Genomic DNA, 21,600 nt, shown 5'->3' with positions numbered 1-21,600 from the left:
GCAGTTGCAGCCTCAGCGGAGTGGGACGGGTTCGTGTCCTGTTCCTGTCGCGTAGTCAATCCAATCCAAAGCGTGCTTCAGCACATTTGTGCCTGTGCGTGTGCCACCCTCGTGATTGAAGTAGAATGTCTGCTATGATCTCATTTTAGTGGCCCCTAGAGACCTTTATAGCCCACGCCCCCAAATTTCCTTCTTTCCATGCTCGCCATTGCCTGGCGCTGAGCAGGCTTTGAATTCAAACACCCTGGGAGGCATGGTCCCCATGACTTAAACTCACATTGAAGAAGGGTCTTCAAGAGCCAAGCCAAAGCTCTCATTTAAGAAATTAGTAGTGCTATAAAGCATGGTCACCATTTCTTTAGAAGCTCCAACTAGGATGCAATCATATTTTCAAACGCAGAGCTCAGGCAGGAGTCGTGGTAAGTGAGTTTAAGTGGCTTGCTTGGGGGGATCCTAAATAGGTTGTGGGCCAACAAAAATTGTCCTTGTTCTTACATTGTTCAAAACGGACTTTATGATTCTTCAAGGTACTAATTAACATTCAGTATTTGAAAACTCACCTAACTGACCCAGTCATGCCCACCCTAAGTCCTGAGGTTTTTAAGCTTTTTGTAAATTTCATAGATCATTAGGAGCTTAAAAAGGTATCTTCTGAAAAGAGAATATGGGCTATTTTCCTGGTTCACATGATGTTTAGTCATATTTTCATATGGCTTTAAGTCTTTTCTGTTAAGAGGGCTTTGGGTATACTATTATCCTCAGCAAAAACTGAGGTTCGGGGACATCAAGTGACTTTGCCTGAGGTTCCAAAGCTAGAAGATGGCAGAGCCAGAATTCAATACCATGTCTATACGGACAAAAATCAATGTTCATTCACTGTGTCCACTGCCTATTGCTGGAAAAAAGAGGACAGTAGTGGGAAATGAGGGTGATGAAGTAATCAGAAGCCAGTTTGTGAAAGAGCTTGTTTACCCTGTTGAAGTGTTTGATCACTTCTTTTCCTGGAGACAAGTTGGGATGGGGGTAGGTTGAGTGTGCAGGTGTGCTGGATACCCAAAGTATGAGTGTGAGAGAAGAAGGGCTGGTGGGGAGCATTCCATAAGAAAGGAAAAAAAGAGGAGCACAAAATTCTTCATCGCCAATTTGGGGAAGGCCATCTCCAGTTGTGCTTTGGCTCCAGGGTCTACCATCATCACTTCTATATCATTGGAACAGTTGAGCACTCAAAATGGAGCAAAGCAAAACCCTGATTACTGTCTTAGGCAGCTGCCCTTCTGTGCGTTGTAGAGAAAAGCTTAGAAGGAACTCCCTCAGGACCCAGGCTCCCACCTCCCTGTTTCCCAGCTGTCAGTGATCCGCCAAAGACTCTGAATACTGGGAAGAAAGGAACTACTTTGCAGCTTGCCTGCCCTTATTCAGCCATAAAAAAGAATGAAATCTTGCCATTTGCAATGACATGGATGGAGCTAGTGTATAATGCTAAGCAAAATAATCCAGTCAGAGAAAGACAAATACTCTGAGTTCACTCAGGTGGAATTTAGGAAATAAATCAAATGAGCAAAGGGAAGAAAAAAAGAAACAAACCAAGAAACAAACTCTTAACTATAGAGAACAAACTGATGGTTACCAGAGGGGAGGTAGGGGGTGGGTTAAATAGGTGACGGAGATTAGGGAAGGCAATTGTGATGAGCACCAGGTGATGGTGCCTAAAATACTAGAGTTGAGAGGGTTTTTTTGGTTTTTTTTTTTGGCATCCAGTCCAGAGTCTCAGGTGAGCAAACTGTCACTGGTAAAGAAGGAAGTGACTGGTCCAAAGTCACACTGTGACTCAGTGGCAGAAACAGGACTCAACCTAGGTTTGTTGACTCCTAGCCCAGTGCTCTTTTGAGCACCGATCATGGCACAGGAGGAGATAGGTAAACTGGGTGTCAGCAAAATACTGTTCATGGGGACTAAGAATGGAAGAGTGATTTTTTTAAAAGATTTTATTTATTTATTCATTCATTCATTTATGTATTTATTTATTTACTTATTTATTTATTTTGAGAAACAGAAAGAGAGAGAAAGAGGCAGGAGACCTAGGCAGAGTGAGAAGCAGGCTCCCTGAAGGGAGCCGGATGTGAGACTCTATCCCAGATCCTGGGGTCACACCCTGAGCCAAAGGCAAACGCTCAACAGCTTAGCCACCCAGGCGTCCTGAAAGAGTGTTTTTAGAGATGGGTATAAATAACCAAATGAAATCTTCCTGGGCAAGAACAAGAGTTTGGGGCAGAAAAAAGAAGAAAGTAATTTGGAAACAGGAAGGATTGAATTTGTGATTCCCAGGGGTGCCTGGGCAGCTCAGTCAGTTAGGCGTCTGCCTTTGTCTCAAATCATGATCCCAAGGTCCTGGGATCGGGATGGACCCCCGCATCAATCCAGCTCCCTACTCCGTGGGAAGCCTACTTTATCCCTTTCCTTCTGCCTGCCGCTGCTTTCTCTCTGTCAAATAAATTTTAAAAACTTAAAAATTTTTGTGATTCCCAGATCCCTAATTAGGCTTTTCTCTCGCTATTTCTAGCAAGGGTTCTAAAGTGGGTGGGATTTGGGCTCGGGGTTGGAGAAGAGTTCCGGGGACTGAGGTCTTCATCCCCTCTTTTTTTTTTTCCTTAAGATTTAATTTATTCATGAGAGACACAGAGAGAAAGAGAGGCAGAAGGAGAAGCAGGCTCCATGCGGGGAGCCCAACGTGGGACTCGATCCTGAATCTCCAGGCTCACGCCCTGGGCTCAAGGCGGCGCTAAACCGCGGAGCCACCCGGGGATCTCCTCAATCCCCTCTTTTGAGGGGAGGGGAAGGTGCTCCCCAGCTCTGCAGCCCAGCTGTGAGTCATCTCCAGTTCTGTCAGCAGGGGGAGCCGGAAACCAAGCTTCCTAAGAATGGCGGCCAACCTGGCCCCCTGGGCTGGGTAAATTCTTACTGGAAGCTAATCAAATCAGTCCAGAATGCTGTGGAAATGACAGGAACTGAGGGGAAAGAGGGAGGATTATCCGCAACGTTTTTGCACTGAATTGCAGTTTTTGGTGTCTTCTAAACCTGCCTCTAAATCCTGTAGGATTTGAGCTGAAGCAGGCAGGCACCAAAGGGTAAGGAACCATTTGACAGGGCAGTGGTGCTGGAAGAAACGGCCTTCTACCCTGTCTTTGAGCTACCTCATCCACTCCCCAAACCTCACAATTCTGTCTCTAGCCTCATCCTTTCTCCTGAGTATCAGACCTAGATGGCCAACTGGCTACCGGATGTATCTTCCTGGAAGCTCAAACTCAACATGGCACTGAACTCATCCCCCCACTCCCCAAGACCTGTTCCCTCAGTATTCCTCATTTCCATGAACAGTACTACCAACCCCCTCCCCTAATCGTTCAAGTCAGAAACTGGGAGGCATCTTTCCAATTCAACAATAAGTCCTGTTGGCTCTACCTCCAAAATATATCCCAAACCCTAACACTTCTCTTTATCACCTCTGCCACCCTTCTGGTCTATGCCATGGTCATCTCGCACCTGGCTCACTGCAATAGCTTCCTGACTTTCTTCCTGCTTTTATTTTGTGTCCACCCCCTCACTGTGTCTGTACCCAGAAACCAGAGTGATCTTCCAGAAACACCAACCTGACCATGTCATGGCCTGTTTAAACCCTTTGAAGCCTCCTCCTTGCCCTCCAGATCAAGTCCTGGCTCCTCACCATGGCTTTCAAGGCCTTCCTGATCTGGCCACTAACTGCTTCTCCTGTCTAATCTCACACACACACACCACTCTTCTCAAACTGAACCACTTCCACTTAAATCTTGCTTCACATGCTGTTTCTTCTGCCTGGACTTTCTTCCCTTCCTTTTTTTTTTAATTTTTTTTTAATTTTTATTTATTTATGATAGTCACACAGAGAGAGAGAGAGAGGCAGAGACACAGGCAGAGGGAGAAGCAGGCTCCATGCACCAGGAGCCCGACGTGGGATTCGATCCCGGGTCTCCAGGATCGCGCCCTGGGCCAAAGGCAGGCGCCAAACCACTGCGCCACCCAGGGATCCCCCCTTCCTTTTTTTTTTTTAAGATTTTATCTACTTATTCATGAGAGAGAGAGAGAGAGAGAGGCAAAGACATAGGCAGAGGGAGAAGCAGGCTCGCTGCAGGAAGCCCAATGCAGAACTCGATCCCAGGACCCCGGGATCACGTCCTGAGCCAAAGGAAGATGCTCAACCACTGAGCCACCCAGGTGTCCCTCTTCCCTTCCTTTTTGTCTCACTATCTCCTATTCACTCCTCAGCTCTCAGCTCAAATCTCCCTTCCCTTCTTCCAGGGACTTTCTTCCATAATCCTTCCCAATAGTCATCCTCTGGGACACAATGTGACACACCTTGCCTTTGTCATTGGATTTAGTCGATGGAATGTAGCTGCCTTGTTACCTCTGGCTCACCCAGGATCATGTGAGCTCTGTGAAGGACAGATCTGTCTTTTTCACATTATAGCCTTGCAGAGCTTACCACAGTACCTACATATAGTAGCTAATAAGTAAGTATTTTGGGATGGATGGATGAATTTGTCAATTTACTAGTCTCAAAGGAGAGCAACAGACACCATGTTGGAGAGCTATAATGAGGCCATGGGTAGGAGTGATACATCCAAAGCAATAGTGGAGACCATGAACCAAGGAAGGGGGGTGGTCCAAACATGATACCAGCCACACTTCTTGCCAGCACTTGCCAGCACTGTGCCTTTTAAACCTGCCTCAGGAAGGACCTGGAAATAGCACAGAGCCATCAGAATGACACCCAGGAATGGGATTCTCCCTTTCTGTTCTCTTCCCCAAATCTCTGGGAGAAAGCCACCTATGTCTGGCTGTAAGATGAATGGGCTCCAGCCAGTGCCTAGTGTTGGTGGACTCTCCAGGTGCCCTGTGCCCTCTTGTTCCCAAGTCAAGAGCATTTCTGGAAGCTCCTATGAGTTCCTCCCTAGCTTCCTCACCTTCTTCCTGCAGCAGCAAACGCTCCCTCTATGGCATGGGCACCTACCCTAAAGGCTGAAGTCAAGGCTGCTCCCCAGTGTCAGCCCAAGAAGGGACTACTGGGGGCACCAAATCCTAATCTTTGTGGTCCTCTGCTGTTCTTCCTTGGCACTAAAAGAGACCAACAATAAAAACTACAAGCTCTTGAGTGGAGGATGAGGGTTACATTTTTCTACAGCCCTTTGAAGGCCTTGGCCCCCTGCCTGGATCTGAGTCAGGAACTGTATGTCCCAGAGAATTGGCTTCCCAGCCATCTGCTCTGAGCTTAAAGAGTCTAGGGGCCCTTGCTGGATGCTCTGTTCAAATTAGCCAAGAAGGGCAGGGTGAAGATGACACAGCAGGAGGGATCCTGGTCAGTCTAGGCCTTCCTAAACTGTATGTGGAGGGAAGGAGCAGATACATGACACCAGGGCACGTCGAGGGCATAACAAATCCCCAAACAGAGAGCTCCTCTCACTGCCCAGCTGCAGTGCTCCCAGAGCCAAGCCTTCCCAGATCCCCTTTCGAGGGAACCAATGGCTTTGTGAACACCTACTCTATGCCAGGCACTTTCCCCACAACAAGCAAGAAATTACTGTTCTCCTTTATGAGTCACAAGAGCCAAGGCTCAGATGGTTAATTGCTTTACACAAAGTCATGCAGTATACAGCAGATTCAAAGAGACCAGGACCAGGCCATCAACTCCCCGACCCTTGGTAAATGGTTGCCAAGGCTACCAGAAAATGATTCTCCCTTTCAGTGAGCAGGTATCCGCCTGAGGATAATGACTGGGAGGGGATACAGAAAGTCACACTCCTTCTATGCCCAGGACATAGCTTGCTCCATCCAGGAGAAAACATGTCTTTAACCCTTTGTCGTACACCATATCGAGATAGTAGGAATGGGTCAGGCAATAAGGTCAAGTTTCATACATGGGAGATTTTAGGGCCAAGACAATAAAAGACTTACTTAAGGTTTCACATCAGAGAATGAGAGAACAGTTTATTTTTATTTTTATTTTTATTTTTTGAGAGAACAGTTTAGATAAATGAACCAATCCAAGAAGCCAGACAGATCCACAGGAGGAAGCCTGACAAGGCACCCTCACTTTCCAAATCCTCATGGCCACGTATGTTCACATGGATTGAAGAACCAATCAGGGCACCTGGGTGGCTCAGCAGTTGAGTGTCTGCCATCGGTTCAGGTCCTGGGATCGAGTCCTGCATTGGGCTCCCTGCAGGGAGCCTGCTTCTCCCTCTGCCACTCTCTCTCTGTGTCTCATGAATAAATAAATAAAATCTTTAAAAAAATAACCAACCATCAGGCATAGTTGCCAGGGAGCATAGTCAGGGACTCATAGAAGTAGGGACATTCTGGAGCTGATCTTTAGCGTACCAGGGGTTCTCAACCCTAGATTCATATTAGAGTCACTGGAGGGACCTTTTATTTTTTTAATTTTTATTTATTTATTCATGAGAGATACAGAAGGAGAGAGAGGCAGAGACACAGGCAGAGGGAGAAGCAGGCTCCATGTAGGGAGCCTGACGTGGGACTCGATCTCGGGTTTCCAGGATCATGCCCCAGACTGAAGGTGGCGCTAAACCACTAAGCCACTGGGGCTGCCTCCCTCCCACCCCTAAGCAACCGGGGCTGCCCCTGCCCTGGAGGGACCTTTTAAATAAGAATTGTATTGCAATACATGAATCTGATAAAGACTATCCAGAATATATACAGAGCCCCTATATATCAATAATAAAAGGATAACTTAAAAAATACGGGCAAAAGACTGGAATAGACACTACATAGGACAGGATATATGAATGGTGGATGAGCACATGAAAAGATAACCAACATCATCATTAGGGAAATACGATTTAAAACCAGAATGAGGGATCCCTGGGTGGCGCAGCGGTTTGGCGCCTCCCTTTGGCCCAGGGCGCGATCCTGGAGACCCAGGATCGAATCCCACATCGGGCTCCCGGTGCATGGAGCCTGCTTCTCCCTCTGCCTGTGTCTCTGCCTCTCTCTCTCTCTCTCTCTCTCTCTCTCTCTCTCTCTCTGTGTGTGTGTGTGTGACTATCATAAATAAATAAATAAATAAATAAATAAATAAATAAATAAAATCTAAAAATAAATAAATAAATAAAAAATAAAACCACAATGAGATACCACCATGTACCCATGAGAATAGCTATAATTAAAAAGATGACAATACGAAGTGTTGGCCAGGATACGGGACAACTGTAACTCTCATATTTTGTTGGTGGGAGTGTAAATTGGTACAAGAACTTTAGAAAACTGGGAAAAAAAAGAACTTTAGAGAACTGGGAGTTTCAAGTAAGTTCAACATAAATGCAGCAATTCCACCCCAAAAGAAATGAGTGCATGTGCCTGCAGAAAGATTGGGACAACCCAAATATCCCTGGATGTGTGAATGGCTAAACAAACAATTGTGTCCACACAAGGGAATACCATTCAGCAACAGAAGAGATCACTACTGATCAATGCAACAATTTGGATGATTCTCAAAGGCATTATGGTATGTGAAAGAAGCCAATCTCAAAATGTTACATACTGCTTGATTCTACCTATATGCAGTTCAAGAACAATGGAAGTGAATCTACAATAGAAAGAATGGTGGTTTCCTCTGGCAGGAATGGGGGCATTGACTGGGATGGTGGAAATGGTGGAAATGGTCTATGTTTTTATTGGGGTGGTGGTTACATACTGCCCACAATTATCACAGTTCATTGAGCTATACACTTAAGACCTATGCATTTGAATGTGTGTGTACATTATGCCTTAATTTAAAAATCATGTCCAGGGATCCCTGGGTGGCGCAGCGGTTTGGCGCCTGCCTTTGGCCCAGGGCGTGATCCTGGAGACCCAGGATCGAATCCCACGTCGGGCTCCCGGTGCATGGAGCCTGCTTCTCCCTCTGCCTGTGTCTCTGCCTCTCTCTCTCTCTCTCTCTGTGACTATCATAAATAAAAAATAATAAAAAGAAAAAACTTTTTTAAAAATCATGTCCAGGCCCCACCTCTGACTAATTAAATCAGAATCTCTAGAGGTGGGGCCTGGGCAAGGGCCTTTTTTTAGATCTTCCCCAGTGACACTAATGTGCAGCTGGTAGAGAACTGTTGATTAATATTACCACCACCTTCCCCTAGCAACAGACTCTCTCAGCCTCCTGTGTCATGGCAACATTTCAAAGGTGCCCATTGAAAAAAGTCCCTTCTAGGATCACCAGCAGAGGTAGGCAGGTGGGAACAGGTGAGTGGGAATAGGCACTTACAATATGTCTCAGAAGATGTTCCATATCAATACAGGAAAACACTGAATTTTACACTTTAAGATGGTTAAAATAGGGACGCCTGGGTGGCTTAATGGTTGAGCATCTGCTTTTCTCAGGGTGTGATCCTGGAGTTCTGGGATCGAGTCCCACAACGGGCTCCTGCGAGGGGTCTGCTTCTCCCTTTGCCTATATCTCTGCCTTCTCTCTGTGTCTCTCATGAATGAATAAAGAAAATCTTTAAAGTAATAAGATGGTTAAAATAGCGAATGTAATGTTACGTGAGTTTCATCTCAATTTAAAAAAATTCAAGCACTTCCTCAGGTTTTTTTAAGATTTTTTTTTTATTTATTCATGAGAGACAGAGAGAGAGAGAGAGAGGCAGAGACACAGGCAGAGGGAGAAGCAGGCTCCATGCAGGGAACCCGACGTGGGACTCAATCCTGGGTCTCCAGGGTCAGGCCCTGGGCTGAAGGCAGCGCTAAACCGCTGAGTCACCCGGGCTGCCCCACTTCCTCAATTTTAATGGCTGCATATATTCTATTGTAAGAGTGTACTTTAATTTCTTTGACCAGTCCCCTGGTGGTGGATATTTTTCCAATCTGTTGCTATTACAAACATTGCAGCAATAAATATCCTGGGATGTGCAATCTTGTAAATATCTGTGAGTATATCTGTAGGATAATTTCCTACAGGTGGAATTGTTGGGGTCAGAGTGTATGTGTCTTTCTCATCTCAACAGAAACTGCTAAATTGCCTTCCATAAGGGATGTGCAAATTTATATGCCCATCAGCAATATATGAGGATGAGTGTTTCCCCACACCTTTGCTAACAATGTTTTCCAACCTTTTGCTCTTTGCCCTTCTGCTTATGAAAAAGTCATTGTTTCATTCTGCATTTCTCCTATGAGTAGGTCTTCACTGATACAGGTCAAGTGAAGAACAAGGGTGTCATTTTGGAGGTAGAGAGGGAAGTGGTTATCTGTTCTAGCATCAGGTTAGCTTTGAACAAGTCACCAAGAATCCTGAGAACTCTTTCCTCAATATCAAGGACTTCCAAATGTCTCTCTTAGGTCCAGACCTTTCACTTGAGCCCCAGACTACTATATCAAGGCCTCTCTGACATCTCATACTGAAAACATCCAAAAGTATGGGTTCCCAACCCACCCTCAAACCCTATCTGCTCCAGTGTCTCTCATCTCTATAAATGACACCACCATCTACCCAGTTGCTCAAGCCCCAAACCTAGAAATTAGGAATGTTGTCTCTTCTCTGTCCCTCATCCAACACATCACCAAGCCATGTAGGCTGTATCTCCAGAATACATCCTGAATCTTTCCACTTTTCCCCACCCAGCTGCAAGCCACCTGGCATTTACCAATGGCTTCCTAATTGGCCTCCCTACTCCCGTTCTTGTCTCCTGGTCCATTTTTCTTATTAGGGTAATCTAATCCATCCTTCAAACAGCAGCCAATAATCTTTTTAAAAAATAGAAACCAGATCACATCACTCCTTTGCTTAGAACCTTTCATGAGTTCACAATGCACTCATACCATCCAACCTCCTCACTGTGGCCTGCAATTTCCCAGGGACCTGACAGGTCCAAATATCATCCTGTTTGTTCACTTCACCTCAACTACATTGGCTTTCTTTCTCTTCTTCAGACAACCCAGGCCATTTCCACCACAGGGTCTTTGCATGTGTTCTTCTCTCTGCCGGGGAACAGTTTCCCCTAAAATCTTAGCATGGCTGGCTCCTTCTTATCATCCAGATCTCCACTATCTCTCCTGTGAGACCTCTCCTGACCCATCCTCTCTAAAGTAGCTACCCCAACTCCCTCATCCTGTTTATGTCCTTTAGAGAGAGGCCTTACTAGTATTGAAAAGTATCTCCTTTCTGTTTACTTCCATATTATCTGTTCCTCCTCCAGAATGTTAGGTCCATGTCTGCATCTCCAACACTAGTTCTGAGGCACAGTAGGTGCTCAAAAAGGATTTAGAAGAAATTAATTGTTCAGTAGCCTGTCTTGTTTTCAAAGCCTTCTCCTGGTCAGGACCTCAAATTTAAAGAGGGAGGAGGCCATTGGAGAAGGAAGGGTTGTTTTTCCAATACCAAGAAGGGAACAAAACTGATTTTCTGGACTTGCGGTCTGCATGTATGCAAATAATTAGCAAAAAAAAGAAAAGAAAAGAAAAGACTAAGTAGAGCTCCCCTTGGAAACACCGGGGAGCCTCCTTTGAATTATCATGTCATTGCAAGCAATAAAATGGCCTTCCTTTGTCAATATTCTCACTTCAAATTTGTCACTAATTCCAGCTGGCCTCGTCCCAGCCAATCTGAATGACCGAAAGGCAGAGTGAATACAATTTAATCAGTGGCTCGGCCCCCGCGGGATGAGCTGGCGGTGTCTCTGTGGGCCTCATCGCCAAAAGGTGTTCCAGGGGCAGTGATTTTTGCACCGAATAAAGGAGGGCCGGCAGGAACCCCGCTCCCACGGCGGGGAATCAGGCAGGCAAGGAGTCGGGGCCGAGGCGAGGCGGGCAGGGGGAGCCGCAGAAAGGCGGGGCAAGCGCGAGAGAAGACAATGGCGCGGGAGAGAACAGTCGTTGCACGAACAGCCAGCCCTGGCTCTACCCGTTTACAAACCTTTCAGGCCACTATCTCATCTGTGCCCCGCGACGGCCTCCGTCGCATTGCTCTGGCCCTGGGACCCACGGAGGAAACCCAGGCCGGGAGAGGCGACGGCCGCCCGTCGCGCGGGGCCCTCCCCTGCGCCGGCCCTGCCCGCCACCTCGAGGCCCGCGGCACGCACCACTCCCCCGCCTCGTCTCCTGTCGTCAGTGAGCCGTTGCTATGGCGTCTCTGGAGTGTCACAAGTGCCCAGGAAGCATGCAAATCGACCTGCGTGAGACACAGCCCTGTGCAAAACAACTTCCAATTTACTCGCAATAATTACCACCCCCAGATAATCGCCTGTACCCAGGCGGGCGAGGAGGGTTGGGAGGGAGAAGGGAGGCAAGAGGCGAGGAAGGGAGGGAGGGCAGGCAGGCGCCCCAGGCAGGCGGAGGTCGCCTCGCCTAGCCTTGCTGGGGTTGGGGTTTGACTGACCGGTAGGGGGAAAGAGGAGTGGTCTTTCTGAATTCGGCACTGGGAAAGGGTTCTGCCCTGTGTGGTTCTGGAAACTTGAATGGACAGTGATCTTCTGGATGGATCGTAAATGCCCTGGGGCTTTGGTGATGGGCATTTCGCCTGGCATCGGGGATGCAAAGGTCAGTTCCTGTGGTGGAGTGGCTCACAGACTCCCGGGACACAACAAAACAAAACAAAACAAAAAAGCGAGACACACAAACAGGGTACAATTATAAGGGCCATCATTCATTCAACTTATATTTATCAAGTACATACTCTATGCCAGGCATCTTGCTGAGCATACAGCGGTGAACAAAACAGACCAAAGTTCCTGCTCTCAAGAAGTTTAAGTTTCAGCTGAGAGAGACAATAACTTTTTAAAGTATAATAAAGGTAGGATGCCTGGGTGGCTCAGTTAGTTAAGTGTCTGCCTTTGTCTCAGGAGCCAAAAAGTTCATGATCCTGGGGTCTCGGTTCCAGCCTCACATCTGGCTCCCTGCTCTGTGAGGAGCCTGCTTCTCCATCTCCCTCTGCTTTTCACTCTGTCAAATAAATAAATGGGGCACCTGGGTGGCTCAGTGGTTGAGCATTTGCCTTCTGTTCAGGGCGTGATCCTGGAGTCCCAGGATCGGACTAAGCCCCCATCCGGCTCCCCACAGGAAGCCTGTTTCTCCCTCTGCCTATGTGTTTGCCTCTCTCTGTGTGTCTCTCATGAATAAATAAAAAAAAATATTTTAAGAATAAATAAAATATTTTAAAAATATAATGAAAGTATACTGTTAGTTGGTGTATTTGTCTGGGTTCTCTAGAAAAACAGAACTAATAGGACATGTACATATACCTAAAGAATTTTACTGTAAGGAATTACTTCATACAATTTTGGAGGTTGAATGGTCCACGATATGCACTAGGTGAACTGGAGACCCAAGGGACCCTATGGTATAAGTTTTGGACTAATGTCCCAGCTCCAAACAGTCAGGTGGAAGTAATTCTTCCTTACTCAATCTTTTATTGTATTCAGGTCTTCAATGGATTGGGTGAAGCTCACCCACATTGAAGAAGGCAATCTGCTCTCCTCTCTCTACAGATTCAAATGTTAATCTCATTCAGAAACACCCTGGCAGACACACTCAGAGATAATGGTTAACCAAGTATCTGGGCACACGGTGGCCCAGTCAGGTTGACACATAAAATGAACCATCACAACTCAGTGGGAGGTGTGGCTGTAGCTGCTGACAATTGCAAGCAAGGGAGAAAAATAAAACAGGAGAGTAGGAATGGAAGTGGTAGTGGGTTGGGGGTTGCAAATTTAAACAGGGTACAGAGAAAGTCTCACTAAGAAGGTAGCATTTGAATGAAGACTTGAAGGACAGGAGGCAGCCAGCCATGCTAATTTCCGAGAATGTTCCAGGCAGAAGAAACAGTAGGTACAAAGGCATTAAGGCAAGAGCATGCCTGATGTGTTGGGGGAACAGCAGTGAGTCCAGTATAGCTGGAGCAGAGTGAGCAGCAAGGGAGAGAGGGCTAGAAAAGAGGCAGGGACAGAACAGGCAGGCCATGCAGACCAATGTAAGGATGGATACTACAGGTGAAATGAGAGCCATTGCCGGATTTTGATGTAGAGACACATAATTTGTACATGTGTTTTAATAGGATCACTCTGGCTTGTGAGGAATGAATAGACCATGTATGAAGGGTAGGGAGGGACAAGGGTGAATGAAGTAGGAGCATTGCTAGGGGCAAAGGAGCAGTTCTATTGGTACTATCACAGCAATCCAGATAAAAGATGATGAGAACTTAGACCAGGGTGGCACCTGTGGAGATGGTGGGAAGCAGTGGATTCTGGATATATTTTGAAGGTAAAGCTAGTGGGATTTGCTGAAGGATTGGTGGGGTGAAGAGAGGAGTCAAAGGTGATCAAGAGCTTACATGTCTTGGGACAGGCATTGTGGTATGAACTGGAGAGAGTTCAAGGTCACAGGCACTCAGGAGTTAAATTGAACGACACCCTGCCTTTATCAGCTGTGTACCTTGGGCAAGTTGCTTGCCATCTCTGAACCCCCTTACCTGTAAAAACTTACAGGGAGGGATCCCTGGGTGGCGCAGCGGTTTGGCGCCTGCCTTTGGCCCAGGGCGCGATCCTGGAGACCCAGGATCGAATCCCACGTCGGGCTCTCGGTGCATGGAGCCTGCTTCTCCCTCTGCCTGTGTCTCTGCGCCTCTCTCTCTCTCTCTCTCTCTCTCTCTCTGTGACTATCATAAATAAATAAAAAAAAACTTTAAAAAAAAAAAACTTACAGGGAAAAAAAAAGAAAGAGAAGAAAGAAAGAAAGAAAGAGGGAGGGGCAAGATGGCGGAAGAGCAGGGTCCCCAAATCACCTGTCCCCACCAAATTACCTAGATAACCTTCAAACCATCCTGAAAATCTACGAATTCGGGCTGAGATTTAAAGAGAGACCAGCTGGAATGCTACAGTGAGAAGAGTTCGCGCTTCTATCAAGGTAGGAAGACGGGGAAAAAGAATTAAAGAAACAAAAGGCCTCCGAGGGGGAGGGGCCCCGCGAGGAGCCGGGCTGAGGCCGGGGCGAGTGTCCCCAGGACAGGAGAGCCCCGTCCCGGAGGAGCAGGAGCTGCACCAACCTTCCCGGGCGGGCGGAAAGGGGCTCGCAGGGAGTTAGAGCAGGACCCAGGAGGGCGGGGATGCCCTCGGGCTCCCGGGGACACTAACAGACACCTGCGAGCGCAGGAGAGTGCTCCGAGCTCCCTAAGGGCTGCAGCGCGCACGGCGGACCCGGAGCAGCTCGGAGGGACTCGGGAGCGGCTCCAGGGAGGGAGCTGCGGGGCGGGAGCGCGAATCCAACAGCGCAGGCCCCGGAGCACAGGGCACCGGGACACAGCCCAGGATCCGGCCTCCCCCGGGACAGGCAGAGGCCGGGAGGGCCCAGGACAGCAAGGACGCTCCTGCCCTGAGCTGAGCAGATCAGCGGCCCCGCCCCGGAGCCTCCAGGCCCTGCAGACGGAGAACCGAGAGCCCCGTAGTTCCTGCGGAGGCTGAATCCAGGCTTCCAGAGTTGCCATAGCAACTGCGGCTGATCCTCCTGGGGCCCCACGGGGTAAACAACCCCCGCTGAGCCCTGCAGCAGGCGGGGCAGAGCAGCTCCCCCAAGTGCTAACACCTGAGAATCAGCACAGCAGGCCCCTCCCCCAGAAGACCAGCTGGACGGACCAGTGATACTCCCCCGTGTTCCAATACAACTTGTTTTTGGCCACTCTGCACTGAGCAAAATGACTAGAAGGAAAACCTCACCTCAAAAGAAAGAATCAGAAACAGTTCTCTTTCCCACAGAGTTACAAAATCTGGATTACAATTCAATGTCAGAAAGCCAATTCAGAAGCACTATTATACAGCTACTGGTGGCTCTAGAAAAAAGCATTAAGGCCTCACGAGACTTCATGACTGCAGAATTTAGATCCAATCAGGCAGAAATTAAAAATCAATTGAATGAGATGCAATCCAAACTAGAAGTCCTAACGACGAGGGTTAACGAGGTGGAAGAACGAGTGAGTGACATAGAAGACAAGTTAATGGCAAAGAGGGAAACTGAGGAAAAAAGAGACAATCAATTAAGGGACCATGAAGACAGATTAAGGGAAATTAATGACAACCTAAGGAAGAAAAACCTACGTTTAATTGGGGTTCCCGAGGGCGCCGAAAGGGACAGAGGGCCAGAATATGTATTTGAACAAATCCTAGCTGAAAACTTTCCCAATCTGGGAAGGGAAACAGGCATTCAGATCCAGGAAATAGAGAGATCCCCCCCTAAAATCAATAAAAACCGTTCAACACCTCGACATTTAATAGTGAAGCTTGCAAATTCCAAAGATAAAGAGAAGATCCTTAAAGCAGCAAGAGACAAGAAGTCCCTGACTTTCATGGGGAGGAATATTAGGGTAACAGCAGACCTCTCCACAGAGACGTGGCAGGCCAGAAAGGGCTGGCAGGATATATTCAGGGTCCTAAATGAGAAGAACATGCAACCAAGAATACTTTATCCAGCAAGGCTCTCATTCAAAATGGAAGGAGAGATAAAGAGCTTCCAAGACAGGCAGGAACTGAAAGAATATGTGACCTCCAAACCAGCTCTGCAAGAAATTTTAAGGGGGACTCTTAAAACTCCCCTTTAAGAAGAAGTTCAGTGGAACAATCCACAAAAACAAGGACTAAATAGATATCATGATGACACTAAACTCATATCTGTCAATAGTAACTCTGAACGTGAATGGGCTTAATGACCCCATCAAAAGGCGCAGGGTTTCAGACTGGATAAAAAAGCAGGACCCATCTATTTGCTGTCTACAAGAGACTCATTTTAGACAGAAGGACACCTACAACCTGAAAATAAAAGGTTGGAGAACCATTTGCCATTCAAATGGGTCTCAAAATATACCCTAAAAACTATAGAACACTTCTGAAAGAAATTGAGGAAGACACAAAGAGATGGAAAAATATTCCATGCTCATGGATTGGCAGAATTAATATTGTGAAAATGTCAATGTTACCCAGGGCAATTTACACGTATAATGCAATCCCTATCAAAATACCATGTACTTTCTTTAGAGACTTAGAACAAATTATTTTAAGATTTGCGTGGAATCAGAAAAGACCCCGAACAGCCAGGGGAATTTTAAAAAAGAAAATCATATCTGGGGGCATCACAATGCCAGATTTCAGGTTGTACTACAAAGCTGTGTTCATCAAGACAGTGTGGTACTGGCACAAAAACAGACATATAGATCAATGGAACAGAACAGAGAACCCAGAAGTGGACCCTGAACTTTATGGTCAACTAATATACGATAAAGGAGGAAAGACGATCCACTGGAAGAAAGACAGTCTCTTCAATAAATGGTGCGGGGAAAATTGGACATCCACATGCAGAAGAATGAAACTGGACCACTCTCTTGCACCATACACAAAGATAAACTCAAAATAGATGAAAGATCTAAATGTGAGACAAGATCCCATCAAAATCCCAGAGGAGAACTCAGGCAACACCCTTTTTGAACTTGGCCACAGTAACCGGAGAAGGACAAACAGTGTATGTTCTCATTCATTTGGGGAATATGAATAATAGTGAAAGGGAATATAAGGGAAGGGAGAAGAAATGTGTGAGAAATATCAGAAAGGGAGACAGAACATAAAGACTTCTAACTCTGGGAAATGAACTAGGGGTGGTGGAGGGGGAGGAGGGCGGGGGGGTGGGGGTGAATGGGTGACGGGCACTGAGGGGTACACTTGACGGGATGAGCACTGGGTGTTATTCTGTATGTTGGTAAATTGAACACCAATAAAATTAATTAAAAAGAAAGAAAGAAAGAAAGAAAGAAAGAAAGAAGAAAGAAAGAAAGAAAGAAAGAAAGAAAGAAAGAAAGAAAGAAAGAAAGAATAGAAACTCACAGGGCTGTTGTGAAGATTTAATGAGGTTCCACAACTGGCACAGGGTAGATGCTCACTGAACACTTGTCTCCTGTCCTTCCCTTTCTGGGGAAATTGGAGAAGCTTCACAGCAGAGCCAAGCAAGATTAGAGATTGTAAAGGATACGTAGGGTACCTGGCTGGCTCGGGTACAGCATGTGACTTGATCTCGAGACCGTGAGTTCGAGCCCCACCTTGGGGGTAGAGTTTACTTAGAAAGAAGGAAAGGAGAAAGAAAAAGAAAGAGAAAGAAAGAAAGAAAGAAAGAAAGAAAGAAAGAAAGAAAGAAAGAAAGAAAAGGAGGGGCAAAGGGACTCATCCTTCACAATAAGTGGAGGTGGTGGGTGGAGGGGGAATGAAGCCAATGGCCAGGCAGGCCTTAGTGGAAGTCCTGAGGTGGGGAAGCCTGCAGGAGGACAGGGAGCACTTGAGAGCATGGAAAGAGCGGAAGAGAAAGTCTTCTACAAAGAAAGGGGCCCCAGCAGGGAGGTGTGGGGTGATGGGAGGCTAACCTTCTGCCTCTCTGGCTCTGCCTTGGGCCAGCCTGGGCCCAGGAGACCTTTGAAACCTTCTCAGTTACGGGATGAAGTTGGTCATAACTATGGCATACACATTCCTGGTATGGTGAGGGTTTACTGAGATCATGCTATGAGGGGTCACACAACAAACATCTGCCTTGGCCACTGGCCAAGACAGGCCCCTTAACTCTGGCCAAATACACGCTGATTGTGAACATATGGCTCCCAAGGAGGGGGCTTTCCAAAAGGCCTTGAGAACCATCTTTGCCTTCTGGCCTGAATCACTCCGCTATGGCCCCCTTACTGCCTTACTTCTTGAACAAAAGCACGAATTCCTGTTACATGGGACAAACAAGCCAATGCAAAAGAACTCTCCCCTCTAGATCCATGAACCATCCAATCCCCCCACTTCATGGGAGGCTCTGACAGCATCTGCCTGGGTTCCCATCCAGTCCCATGTCTGTTCTCCATCTCCTTAAGCCTTATTTTCCACCTCTACAAAGAAGGATATAAATGACACTTCCTTTGCAGGCTTGATGAAAAGCTCTAATGGGATTATCTGAGACTGTGACTCAGAGGCTTTAAGTACTGAAAAGAGTGGATTGACCTCCGCCCCTGACTCCACACTTTAATACTACCACTTATCATTAGGTGATTCAGAGTAAAAATTATACCAAACTGTAAAAAGGACAAGAAAGTCCAACCAAGTTCTGATTTTTCCTGTGATGACTACTTTGAAAGTCAAAATTAGTCCTTGAATTTCAAAGTGAGTCCTTTGAAATATCAACTATTATGTTCTTTTCCCAAACACTTTTGTTGTTCCTGCTTTTTGAATGCCCTAAGCAACGTTATTGAGCAATTGGGCTGAGGAGAATATGGATTTGGAAACTGTAATAGGTCAGACACATTCTGTTGGCCAGGATCAGCTAACATTCAATAGAATTTACCACCTGCCACAGGGAATGTTCTAGTTCATTTTATCCTCAAAACAAACCCTGTGAGGTTGGTATAATTATTATCCCCTTTCTGCAGGTGGGAAAGGTAAGAACCAGGGGTGTGAACTGACTTGCCCAATGTCAAACAACAGCCCACACCCTGAGTAGAGAGGCAGCCCTAGCCCTCGTCCTTAATGAGCATTGCTCAAACTGGAAATGCCCCTCTTCAGGGAGGCATCTCTAAGCAAGAGAATTGAACTGAACACCTTCTGAAGGTCCTTTCCATTCATAGAGTTGAAGTCTCAGGCCTACCAGCTTTCTCCTCCCAGAAGAGCAAGCAGACCCTATGCAGTACCTTATACAACCTTTTCACTCATCCGCCCTCAAACAGTGGTGCCCATCTGCCCTTGCCTTTCTCACCCTGCACACCTGGGAGGCTTCATCCCTCCACCACTGGAAGGCCCTTCTTTATCTTGATCCATGCTCCAGATCTCTTCTCTGAAGTCTAGAACCATCTCTAGAACCATCTCTCCAGCTTTGTGTCTCACGTGGACTTTGTGCTCCACCTGCAGTGTGAACTCAGTGGTGGGAGCAGGGGGGGGGTGGGGGGGGGTGGCACAGGGTTGGGATGATCTTCTTGCTCAGAACCTCCTCCTCCCTCTGTGTTCCTCTTCCCAGGAAATGGCTCCACCATTAATCCATCTGCTTAAGGCAGAACTCCAGGAGTCATGCTCAAGTTTTCTTTGCCTTCACTCCCCATACCTCATCAGGCACCAGGGCCTGGCAATGTTACCTCCTACCTATCTGTTGAATCTACTCCCTTCTCTCCATCCCCATTGCTACCTCCCTAGTCCAAGCCACAACCATCAGAGATGAAGTAAAAGGCAAAAGCCTTCCCCTGCCCTCTCTGCCTCTATTCTTCCCCTTCTAACCCATCCTTCACCCCACAGCCAGGATGACTTTTTTTTTAACTTTATTTTTTTTAAGATTGTATTTATTTATTCATGAGAAACACACAGAGGCAGAGACATAAGCAGAGGAAGAAGAAGGCTCCCTGCAGGGAGCTCGATGTGAAACTGGATCCCTGAATCCCGGGATCAGGACCTGAGCCAAAGGCAGACGCTCAACCACTGAACCACCCAGGTGCCCCTTTATCTATTTATTTGAGAGAGCATGAGCAGGGGGAAAGGCAGAGGGAGAGGGAGAAGCAGACTCCCAGCTGAGTAAGGAGGCTGACACAGGGCTGGATCCCAGGACTCTGAGATCAGGACCTGAACCAAAGGCTGGTGCTTAACCGGCTGAGCCCCGCAGGTGCCCCCCAGGGTGAGTTCTTTAAAACAAAATCAGGAAAAAAAATAAAAATAAAGCAAAATCTGGCTGTCTCTTCCTGGCCCACAGCTCTTTTATTTCTTTCTTTCTTCTTTCTTTTCTTCCTTCCTTCCTTCTTTCCTTCCTTTTTTTAAAAGATTTTATTTATTCATGAAAGACACAGAGAGAGGGGCAGAGACAGGCAGAGGGAGAAGCAGCCTCCCTGCAGGAAGCCCGATGCAGAACTCCATCCTGGGACCCCCAGGATCACAACCTGAGCTAAAGGCAGGTGCTCAACCACTGAGCCACCCAGGCACCCTCTTTATTTCTCTTAGGATTAAGTTGAAATTCCTATACATGTCTGATGAAGTGCTGTGCTATTAAGCAAGTCATTTTCCAGGATGGACTCTGGAGTCTATATCAAACCTCAGTCCTGATGCCATACAAGCTGTATAACAGCCAGTGTGACTTTTGATACACTCTTGATCACTCTGGCCTGCCATTCTTTCACTTGCACAGTAGGACATAACAGTTCGTACAAGGTAGGGTTGTTGTGAGGGTGCGTGCAGTGTCCTGAGCTCTGTGCCCCACACTGAGGTGCTCTAATCACTCATTACAAGTTGGATCATAGAAGTATAAAGTCATCAGTATCAGCCATATATATTATTATTGGTGTAATCAACTAATGATTAATAATCATGATCAGGACCTCATGGATCTTGTTAAATTCTACTATACATTATTATTGATTTGGCGTTTATGATTATCTCTCCAGCCGCACTTCTCACAACCCCCTCCCCTGACCTTTCTTCACACACTCCCATCCTCCTCTAGTTTTCTCACTCTGTATCTCTATTAAGCTTTTCTCTGCCCATCCTGATTCCTCCAACCTCTTTTTGTATTGCTAAGTCCCTTCCAGTATCAATTCAGGCATCTATTCCTCCGGGACGCCTGCCTAGACCCTCCTCAAGACCACTGTGGATGGCTCTTCAATGGGCCCCCAGAGCACCCCGTGCTCCCTTTTTACAGCCTCTATCATAACCGTATTTGTAAGTATATCTGCAGTTTTGCTTCCCGTGGTTTCAGTGACCCAAGTTCAACCGTGGCCCAGAAGCAGATGGTCCTCCTCCTGACATAGCATTAGAAGATCAACAGTAGCCTAACACCACGTCACAGTGCTTACATCATTCACCTCACTTCATCTCCTCATGTAGACATTTTATCATCTCACATCATCATCATCATCATCATCATCATCATCATCATAAGAAGAGTGAGTATAGGACAATAAGATATTTTGGGAGATGATCATGTTCACATAACATTTATGACAGAATATTGTCATAATTGTTCTGTTTATTCATTGTCATTGTTAATCTCTTCCTGTGTCTATTTATGAATTCAAATTTATCATAGGCACATAGAGGAGAAAACATAGTATATATAGGGTTCAGTATTATCTTCGGTTTCAGGTATCCACTGGGGGTCTTTTTAATCTTTTTTTGAGATTTTATTTATTCATGAGAGACACACAGAGAGGCAGAGACACAGACAGAGGGAAAAGCAGGCTCCCTGCAGGGAGCCCGATGCGGGACTTGATCCCAGGTCCCCAGGGTCACAACCTGAACCAAAGGCAAGACACTCAACCACTGAGCCACCCAGGTGCCCCATCCACTGGGGGTCTTGAAACATATCCCCTGCAGATAAGAAGGGACTACTATACTATTTGTCAGATGCCTGTAATTAGAACATCAGCTTGGTGAGGAGCTCTGTGTTTTATTCACCACTACATCCCATGCTGTTAGCACTGCTGGGCAATAGTAGTTGTCCAATAAACATCTGCTGAATGAACAAGAGACCAACCTGGCTGCAGTCCTCCCTCATTGCCCTCGACCCTGACTCTCTTCACGGGGTCCAAGGCCCTGA

This window comes from Nyctereutes procyonoides, unplaced genomic scaffold (assembly GCF_905146905.1).
Source record: "Nyctereutes procyonoides isolate TBG_1078 unplaced genomic scaffold, NYPRO_anot_genome, whole genome shotgun sequence".
NCBI classification, from domain to species: domain Eukaryota; kingdom Metazoa; phylum Chordata; class Mammalia; order Carnivora; family Canidae; genus Nyctereutes; species Nyctereutes procyonoides.
The sequence above is the reverse complement of the archived record's forward strand: the minus strand, read 5'-3'. Positions refer to the sequence as shown.